This window comes from Bombina bombina, chromosome 3, assembly GCF_027579735.1.
Source record: "Bombina bombina isolate aBomBom1 chromosome 3, aBomBom1.pri, whole genome shotgun sequence".
Lineage (NCBI taxonomy): Eukaryota > Metazoa > Chordata > Amphibia > Anura > Bombinatoridae > Bombina > Bombina bombina.
The window spans coordinates 705049435-705056926 of NC_069501.1; the positions used below are offsets into that span (position 1 = coordinate 705049435).

Genomic DNA, 7492 nt, shown 5'->3' on the forward strand with positions numbered 1-7492 from the left:
CACGCCATTCTCCCTCTGAAGTTACCTCACTCCTCAGACCTATGTGAGAACAGCAGTGGATCTTAGTTACAAGCTGCTAAGATCATAGAAAAAACGCAGGCAGATTCTTCTTCTAAATACTGCCTGAGATAAAATAGTACAACTCCGGTACTATTTGAAAATAAACTTTTGATTGAAGAAAAATCTAACTATATTTTACCACTCTCCTCTTACTACCTCCATCTTTGTTGAGAGTTGCAAGAGAATGACTGGGTATGGCAGTTAGGGGAGGAGCTATATAGCAGCTCTGCTGTGGGTGTCCTCTTGCAACTTCCTGTTGGGAAGGAGAATATCCCACAAGTAATGGATGATCCGTGGACTGGATACACCTTACAAGAGAAACATTAATTCTCAAAATTTTACATATTTAATGTTGTGCATGAATGATATTTTTTATACTTGCTAAACCTATTAACTCTACTGGCATTTTATTTGGGGCATAATGTAATAGAGCTTTGAGGGAATTGGATTTCAGTAGTTATGATTCAAGTATATATGATGTATAGTATTTAGTTTGAGTGCAAATTTTCCTACATGTACCCAATTGTAATATTCGATATCTGGGAGAGCCAAGCCCCCACTGTTTCTAAAAAGAGTTAATTTATTTAATGCAATAGCTTTTCTCTTTTTACTCCACAAAAACCTCAGGCACATCTGTTTGAAAGCATTAATATCCTTCCCCGTGATAAATAAAGGTAGGCTCTGCATAAGGTATAACATCTTAGGGAAGATCATCATATTGATAAAATTAACTCTACCGGTCAAAGAGAGTGGGAATTTAGCCCAGTTCACTAAATCTTTTTTGATCCTAGTCAATAATTGTGGATAATTCAGAAGGTACCACTTATCTGAGTTTCTACTCATTTTAATACCAAGATACTTGATAATTATGGACTTCCCTAAACGGTACTTTCCTAACACTATTTTTGTTATGGTATAACCACAATATTTCAGACTTGTTAGTATTAAATCTATAGCCAGAGCTGAAATCTTTCATGATTTGTACCAGGATTGGAATATTGCTTTGAGTATCGCTAATAAATAATAATAAGTCATCTGCATATAAAGCTAAAGTAACCTTCTCCTGACCGATGTGTGTACCATCCAACTCTTTCCTCAAAAATATTGCTAAAGGCTCTATTGCCAGATTGAAAAGATAGGGGCAGCACTGCCTGGTCCCCTTTTGAAGACTAATATAATCACTCAGTTATTCATTAATCAAAAAAAGATGTTTTAGGGTTATTATAAATTCATTGTATAAACCTTAAAAAAGCACCCTTAAGCCCAAACTTCTCAAGAGTAGTAGGTAGATGGTCCTATGAAACAGTATTGAAAGCTTTTTCCGGATCTATTGCTATAATGGCCATATCCGATTTTAACTTTGGTTTCCCTTTTTGAATCTTTTGCAAATAGTGTTCTATGACTATTTTAAGCTTCCTTAAGTTGCTTGTGGAATTCCTGCCTGACATGAACCCAGACTGATCTTCATGTATTTATGAGCCTATAATGTATTTAAGTCTGCGTGCAATGATACTGGTCAGTAAGTTATAAGCCACATTTAATAGGGATATAGGTCTATATGAGTCTATCTGCTCTGGATCTTTGTCTTTCATCAATATTAGGGAGACTAAGGAAGATGTGAAACAATTAGAATTCATAATTCCTTTATCATAAAGAGGGAATAATATCTTCATTCAGGAGTTTGTACATTTCCACTGGAATCTGGTCAGGCCCTGGGGCTTTGTTTATTGATGCGTTCTTAATAGCCTTACTAATTTCTTCTGTAGAAATAGGTGCATTAATCTTGTTCAAAGATGCATGGGGTTTGAATTTTGTTCCAGAAATCTTGCTTAATATTGGGATTGATCGTAGTGGCAGTGAAGACTTGTCTAAAGTAATTAGTTATGAAATTGTTTACATCTTGGATATTACCACATTTGACGCCATCTATTTTAAGTACTTCAATTTAGCTATTTATTTTTTTTAGTTTGACTAAATTAGCAAGATTTTTTCTAGCCTCCCAGCCCTCCCCCCAGTGCCTATAGAATAGTGCTCTAGTTCTTAGTTCTTCTAACTTACCCCTAGATTACGAGTTTTGTGTTAGGAGGGGTGCAGTGCTAATGAACAGTTTAAGCTCACCGGTCACTTACAGACAGCGCTGGTATTACGGGTTTTCAGAAACCTGGCGTTAACCGCAAAAAAGTGAGCGAAGAGCAAAATTTTGCTCCACATCTCACCTCCATACCAGCGCTGCTTACGTTAGTGGTGAGCTGGTAAAACGTGCTTGTGCATGATTTCCCCATAGGAATCAATGGGGGAGAGCGCCAGGTGAAACAAAAAATCAGCGTAAAGCTCCCAACGCAGCCCCATTGATTCTTATGGGGGAAATACATTTTATATCTACACCTAACACCCTAACATGAACCCCAAGTCTAAACACCCCTAATATTACACTTATTAACCCCTAATCTGCCACCCCCGACATCGCTGACACCTGCATTATATTATTCACCCCTAATCTGCCGCTCCGGACACCGCCGCCACCTACATTATAGTTATGAATCCCTAATCTGCTGCCCCCAACATCGCCGAACCCTACATTATATTTATTAACCCCTAATCTGCTGCCCCCAATGTCGCTGCAACCTAACTACATTTATTAACCCCTAATCTGCCGCCCACAATGTCGCCACCACTATAATAAAGTTATTAACCCCTAAACCTAAGTCTAACCCTAACCCCCCCCCAACTTAAATATAATTACAATAAATCTAAATAAAATTACTACAATTACCTAAATAATTCCTATTTAAAACTAAATACTTACCTATAAAATAAACCCTAAGATAGCTACAATATAACTAATAAGTTACATTGTAGCTAGCTTAGAGTTTATTTTTATTTTACAGGCAACTTTGAATTTATTTTAACTAGGTACAATAGTTATTAAATAGTTAACTATTTAATAACTACCTAGTTAAAATAAAGACAACTTTACCTGTAAAATAAAACCTAACTTAAGTTACACTAACACCTAACACTACACTAGAAGTAAAAAAATAACTAAATTAAATACAATTAATAAAATTATCTAAAGTACAAACCCCCCCACTAAATTACAGAAAATAATAAAATAATTACACGATTTTTAAACTAATTTCACCTACTCTAATCCCCCTAACAAAATAAAAAGGCCCCCCAAAATGAAAAAAGCCCTACCTTTAAAATCGCCTTTTGCGGGGCATTGCCCCAAAGTAATCAGCTCTTTTACCTGTAAAAAAAAAAAAAAAAAGTACAAATACCCCCCAACATTAAAACCCACCACCCACACTACCAACCCTACTCTAAAACCCACCCAATCCCCCCTTAAAAAAAAACCTAACACTAACCCCTTGAAAATCACCCTACCGTGAGACGTCTTCACCCAATCTGGGCAGAAGTGGTCCTCTAGATGGGCAGAAGTCTTCATCCAAGCCGGGCAGAAGAGGTCCTCCAGACGGGCAGAAGTCTTCATCCAGACGGCATCTTCTATCTTCATCCATCCGGCGCGGAGCGGGTCCATCTTCAAGACAACCGACGCAGAGCATCCTCTTCATCCGGAGTCTTCTTACTAAATGACGGTACCTTTAAGTGACGTCATCCAAGAATTAAGGTAGAAAAAAATCCTATTGTCTGAAGCCAATAGGATTGAACTTCAATCCTATTGGCCGATTGCATCAGCCAATAGGATTTTTTCTACCTTTATTCCGATTGGCTGATAGAATTCTATCAGCCAATCGGAATTGAAGGGACGCCATCTTGGATGACGTCACTTAAAGGTACCGTCATTTAGTAAGAAGACTCTGGATGAAGAGGATGCTCCGCGTTGGATGTCTTGAAAATGGACCCGCTCCGCGCCGATGGATGAAGATAGAAGATGCCGTCTGGATGAAGACTTCTGCCTGTCTGGAGGACCTCTTCTGCCCAGCTTGGATGAAGACTTCTGCCCATCTGGAGGACCACTTCTGCCCGGTTGGGTGAAGACGTCTCATGATAGGGTGATCTTCAAGGGGTTAGTGTTAGGTTTTTTTAAGGGGGGATTGGGTGGGTTTTAGAGTAGGGTTGGTTGTTTGGGTGGTGGGTTTTAATGTTGGGGGGTATTTGTACTTTTTTTACAGGTAAAAGAGCTGATTACTTTGGGGCAATGCCCCACAAAAGGCCCTTTTAAGGGCTATTTGTAATTTAGTGTAGGGTAGGGCTTTTTTATTTTGGGGGGCTTTGATTAGGTGTAACTAGTTTAAAAATCTTGTAATTTGTTTATTATTTTCTGTAATTTAGTGTTTGTTTGTTTTCGTACTTTAGATAATTTTATTTAATTGTAATTAATTGTATTTAATTTAGTTAATTTATTTTATTATAGTGTAGTGTTAGGTGTTAGTGTAACTTAAGTTAGGTTTTATTTTACAGGTAAATTTGTCTTTATTTTAACTAGGTAGTTAATAAATAGTTAATAACTATTTAATAACTATTCTACCTAGTTAAAATACAAAGTTGCATGTAAAATAAAAATAAACCCTAAGATAGCTACAATGTAACTATTAGTTATATTGTAGTTAGTTTAGGGTTTATTTTATAGGTAAGTATTTAGTTTTAAATAGCAATTATTTAGGTAATTGTAGTAATTTTATTTAGATTTATTGTAATTATATTTAAGTTAGGGGGTTAGGGGTAGGGTTAGACTTAGGTTTAGGGGTAGCGATGTTGTGGGCGGCAGATTATGGGTTAATAAATGTAGGTAGGTGTTGGCGATGTTAGGGACGGCAGATTAGGGGTTAATAATATTTAACTAGTGTTTGCGAAGGCGGGAGTGCGGCAGTTTAGGGGTTAATATATTTATTATAGTGGCGGCATTGTCCGGTTTGGCAGATTAGGGGTTAAAATATTTATTTTAGTGTTTGCGATGTAGGGGGCCTCGGTTTAGGGGTTAATAGGTAGTTTATGGGTGTTAGTGTACTTTTTAGCACTTTAGTTAAGGGTTTTATGCTACGGCGTTGTAGTGTAAAACTCTTAACTACTGACTTTAAAATGCAGTGCCAGTCTTGACAGGAGAGGGTCTACCGCTCACTTTTGGTCAGACTCATAATACCGGCGCTATGCAAGTCCCATTGAAAATATAGAATACGCAATTGACGTAAGTGGATTTGCAGTATTTCCGAGTTTCGCCAAAAAAGTGAGCGGTGAGCCTGTCATTTCAAGACTCGTAATACCGATAGTGGAGTGCACCTAGCGCCTACTAAATAAGAACTCTGGCTTTGATAATTTTACACCTAGTTGTCAAAATGGAAAGCTGAAACTAATAAGGTATACCAAAGCGCCAACTATACGAAGGCTGGGTCTGGACCAAAAGCAATATTATCAAACAATTACAATAAACAATTTATTGAGTACACAAATAAGTTAAAAACATCGATCCATGTAACAATAGTAGCTAAATGAATAGTTAAAACAAATAGTTATGTAACGGATATAGCATTTAAAATTTTGCAAACATTGCTCTTAAAAATATTCCTAAAAAATTCCAAATATAGTATAAGGCTCACAACAGAATTCAACTTTGTGTTTACCACATACACATACACAAATTTATACAGCAATAATAGATAAATGAATAGTTAAAATAAATAGTTAGATAGCAGATATGGCATTTAAAATTTTGCAAACATTGCTCTTAAAAATAATCATAAAAAATTCCAAATTAAGTATAAGGCTCACAACAAAAATTCAACTTTGTGTTTACCACATACACATAATAGGTGAAATATATTAGTCAGTTATATAATATTATCTAACCAATAATGTTCTCGATTCTATGCAATGCTCCTAAATATTGCCAATAGTAACTAATGTGTAAGACTCTGAGTAAGACCTTTAACTCTGTGTTTAACACATACGCATTGTCAAGTAAAAAATATTGTGATAGAAATATGCCAATATAAAAAATGTGTATCAAAAAAGTTGTGTGCAAAAATTAGTGTACAAGACTTATTAATGGTCAAAAAAATTAGGTTGATCTTCAAAAAACGTGAATTAAGAACAAAGATTGTGAAAAATGAAAAAACAAAAATTAACAAAAACATTGTGGTGTGTTCAAATAGTGACTTATATAAATGTAAATAACAGTCCAAAAAATAGTCCAACAGTGAAAACTTAATAGAAAAAATAATCCAACAAAAAATTATAATAAGTAGTGTGTCTCTTTAAGAAAAAACAATAATCCTTAAAGTGTTGTGAATCCTAACAGCAATAGTTATGGTGATTTTCCAAGTGTTTTATACTGAATAGCAGTGTCAGTACTTGCTAGCCGTTTTCCAACCCAAAATTCTATCTTCTTGGCAAATATTTTGCTATAATCCCTGGATGATGCTTCTGTAAAAGAAAGATATGATGGTGTAGATTGTTTTTAGATCAATAGAAACTGAAATTGTGCTTACCAGTCGACGCATTTCAGTCACAAAGAGACCTTTATCAAGGTTTTATGGTGTTAGTAGTGGTCTTTTTATACCAGACTGATTGCTGGCCATAAAATTGTGGCACAGGAAGTGTTTGTTAAGCACTTCCTGTTTCACTGACCTTAAATGTGTGTTTAAAACATATAGTTTATAGTTTAAAAATCTGTGATTAAAAAATTCATTATAATACATTTAGATGGTATCCTTATTTTGTCAAGTTCTGTCTGCATCTGATCACTTTTATTCAGAGAAAATACGAAAATTCATATGTTAGAATACAATGTTCCAAATTTGGAAATATATATATACAAACCCAGCCTTTTTAGTTATGACTTCATACCTATTATTTCAAAAAATTTCCTACACCTTAACATATATGCTAAAATGGCTTTATTATGACAGATAAGGGAATGTTTTAACAACATTCCGACTACTATCCAATGAAATTGAGCCTATTATACACACCCCTGCCCCATCCATTAGAAACCAAGCCCCTACTGAGATTATACCCACTAGAAACAGCTGAAAAACGGCTTGGAGATGACAGTAAACTCTCTTTCTTATCAGATCGTGAGAAATAGGGCTAATACAGTAATGTCTACTGCCACACTGCCTTGAATGCACCTGAACCTGTCTGATCTTGGAAGTTAAGCAGGGCCAGGCCTGGTCATTACCTGGATGGGAGACCACCTGGGAACACCAGGTGCGGTAGGAAATTTCTTGAAATAATAGGTATGAAGTCATAACTAAAAAGGCTGGGTTTGTATATATATTTTTCCAAATTTGGAACATTGTATTCTAACAATTAACTAATCAATTTTCGTATTTTCTCTGAATAAAAGTGATCAGATGCAGACAGAGCTTGACAAAAGAAGGATACCATCTAAATGTATAATAATGGATTTTTTAATCACAGATTTTTAAACTATAAACTATATGTTTTAAACACACATTTAAGGTCAGTA

The 7492-nt window shown here is 35.5% G+C and overlaps 1 pseudogene; it reads left to right on the plus strand.

Annotated features, from left to right (window-relative positions):
* Window positions 1–7123: 7123 nt before the first annotated feature.
* Window positions 7124–7242, plus strand: LOC128654823 (uncharacterized; annotated as a pseudogene).
* Window positions 7243–7492: the final 250 nt, after the last annotated feature.